Consider the following 3,447-nt stretch of genomic DNA (forward strand, 5'->3'; position numbering starts at 1 on the left):
TTCTTACTCCTCCATTTCGCACCTCTCTGAACAGCCACTTTGAGGCCACAAGTTCCACCTCTTTTCTCCCCAAAAATTCTACTACTGAGTAGATTTTGTCGTCCTTGTTGGATGCCATGACTCAGAACTGTCACACACCGCTGGATTAGAGATAAAAATTTGCATATTTTCATTTAGTAGGCTACAATATTCAAGTAGTTTGACATGGCTAGTTAGCAGCTGTAGCAATATCCTACTTTGTCTCCATATTGGCTCCTGTTGCAATATGTTTATGGATTTAAAATTAATAAACAGCCCATGTCGCCATATTTATGTTGTAAAGAGACCATGGCTTCAACCTTGGCTATGTTGTTGGGACTTGTCATGAACATTTGCCTTTTGTATTCTGCACTCGCTCGCACCTTTTCTGAAGCTCTTGGACATGAAATAGAAAACCAGCTACGCATAGCCCAAACTTCTTTGAAATCGATTTTCTTACATTTTAAAGTTAATGTCAGACTTAGCTACAATTCTCAAAACTGTCCCATTCCAATAAAAAATTTAAAACGATATCGGCCAACTTGCAAAAAACTCCACCTCGTCCCTAAACCACAGCTACATGATCTATACCTACAACACCCATTAACTGTACCATCAATTATGAAGCAAAGGTATGGCCAGATAAGAAGCCTTATCACCTTGAGAAGAGTGAGGAAGAAGGACCATCTTTATTTGAATGTCTGCCACAGGGGTGTAATCTAGAGATGAGTTTTACATGGACACAAGGGAAATACCAAGATTTGTAGATTCAAGTGGGTAGCAGATGAAATTATCAGAATGTCGAAACTTTTGAAACACAACGTATTCTGTTCCCTTGGAAACCACAATATTCTTCACCATGACTACCCTGTCATTGACAAGAATGCAATTATCTCCTTTGGCTGTTGACATGACTCCACAAGGGAGATGTAATTCTTTGTACTGATACCCCTGAAGTATAGCATTCGGGATGGGACCAAAGATGTGCAATTTTCTGCATCGTGGACCTTTATCAGTGACCTGCACTAAAGTCTTTGACTTTTTTCAGTGAGCCTGTGGACAACTTGCTGAAGTGGCTGAGAGGGTTTGCGCACCAATTTTTTTTTATCTTGCCAAGGAAATTTTCAAAGGGGAAACATGAAATGTTGTCAAGACTGCCAAACACCCTCGCATCTTGTGGGAGGTGAATTAGACAATGGACATTGTAGACCAAGAATTCCTTTCCATAAAACTCACCAAAATACTCAACAAACTTGAGAATAAGTTCTTCTGAGTAGTCTATCATTTCTGGATTAGCACAACATGCAGGACTCAGGAGAATGCGCATAGCAACTGACAACAACAAGAAATGTTTGTAGACACTGTCATCAAGTTTGCTTTGAGCTAGTACTAATGGGCCTGTGTACAGTAAAAACTGCCTGAATTCTGTGGCCTTCCAACGGTCTATTTCAGTTAAGAGACCTAGGTTTTCTTGCAAATTCACATGGCACATCACTGCCGAGAGATTCGAGGAGACCAGAAATTTCACGAGATTGTGCTCCACCAATGCGCTGCTTTTTTTTTGACCCTTCAACCACAGCAATAACAGACGTCTCTTAACTCCCAAACAAACAAGGTGCATATAATCGAGAGGTATCTGGCTAACCATTCCCAGACAACCACTTAATGGGGAAGAACCTGTGTGATGAGCTTCATCATCCCGAGCATCAAAACTTGCATCATCTCTGAGTGGAGCATCAAGAATCGGGAATGTCATTCTGCCACACCAAGTTCCTGAAGTAGTGCACCTTTCACATGAATTGTATCCATTATGGCCTTTAGTACCCTTTACAAATGATCGAGCAGGTGCATCGCATATTAATGCTGAAAGACGGACACTGAAATTGATCCCAAAGCAATCGATGCCTGTCTCAGAGAGTTGATTCAGCTCATCTTTAAAAAGGGAGAGGTACCAACATTACAAGTTGGCTTTGATGTCCCATAGTAAACACCAATTTCAAATGGATCCTTCTGTGATAAATTATCAACCATGCCCAAAATTGGCCAAAATTGCCCCGCTGAACTCTTGAATATTGGCAAGCCATCAATATTAATCTGTAAACTAATGTAAGTCATATTTTCAACTTCGCTTCGGTAGCCTTCAAGTTTGGAAACAACGCCTGTTTTTATCCCGAAGTGATGGTAATGTCCACCAGCCATTTTATGGACTAACACACCAGGAGGAGTGGACAGCAGAGTACGCGGATTCTTTGGTAAGGTTGGGTGCTTTGACTGTAAAATTCCAAGCAATGCAGACAGAGCAGAATGAGATATCTGAAATTGATTAGCCCAAACACGTAGCTCATCTCTGAGATCACCAGCGCTATCATGACAACTCCCATCTTCATCATCACCAGTAATGAATTATAGTCATGAGTTTCATCTAAATAATTCAGATCATAATCACCCCTGAACATGTAGTCACTAGAAGCATCATCTTCTGAATCTAGACTGGTTAGGGACAAAGATCGGGGCAGCTCATCTGAAAGAAGATCATCCCCTAAAAGGAGACCATGATCCGTGCTAACAGAATCATGTGTTACATCATGTTCATGCTCAGACTCGCAGTCGATGTCATCAGCTATTATGACTTCATCACCAGGCAAAATAGCTTCAGACTCCACCTGTGTTGAAAACAAATTTACGAGGCTGCCTGCATGTACTGCTAATTCTGCATCTACCTCGGCGATTGCTCGTCGACGCCGAGTCCACCGTGAAACCTCACCCCTATCCGCCATGCCTGTAATGTAGACAACAGTTTAGCCTAGGCTTACAAGTAACCCAAATCTATATAGTGAACAGTCAATTTCTTCCTGAGCAAGACTGCACGGAGATGCACAAAAAACTTTGGTGCCACAACACCATTAGACAATGTGGCAGTTTCAACACAGGGTCAGGATGGGCGCATTTGAAGAAAGGATCATCACATTTTAAAGGCCTAGGCAATGCAATACTTTGTACTGATTGCAAAGTAAAAATATGACAGACTCCTAGGCCTACATGTAGCTCAGTCGACAGACTTTAGAAATAAAATAATTTCAGAGGTACCTACTAAATAGGCCCCACAACTGCAGGATAATGGCTACAACATGAAACATCAACAATAGAATTGATAAATTCATTTCTTGGTAGGTAAGGTAGGTAAAAAAATAATTTTGGCTTTAATTTAATACCTACATCAAAGGTGAATTTTATTCCCCATGCTCCATTTAATTATTTGATTTAACATGAAAAAGGGTAATTACCTTCTATCACGTGCACAAAAGGCGACGACATGCATGAAACTGCTTTATACCACACTGCATACACTATATGTGTACATTCAATATACGCTCGCGCACACATACTGTGTCCGCACACACAGCGGCAAAGACAGTTCAAAATCTGGCA

The sequence above is a fragment of the Penaeus monodon genome, chromosome 15 (genome assembly GCF_015228065.2).
Source record: "Penaeus monodon isolate SGIC_2016 chromosome 15, NSTDA_Pmon_1, whole genome shotgun sequence".
Taxonomy (NCBI): Eukaryota; Metazoa; Arthropoda; class Malacostraca; order Decapoda; family Penaeidae; genus Penaeus; species Penaeus monodon.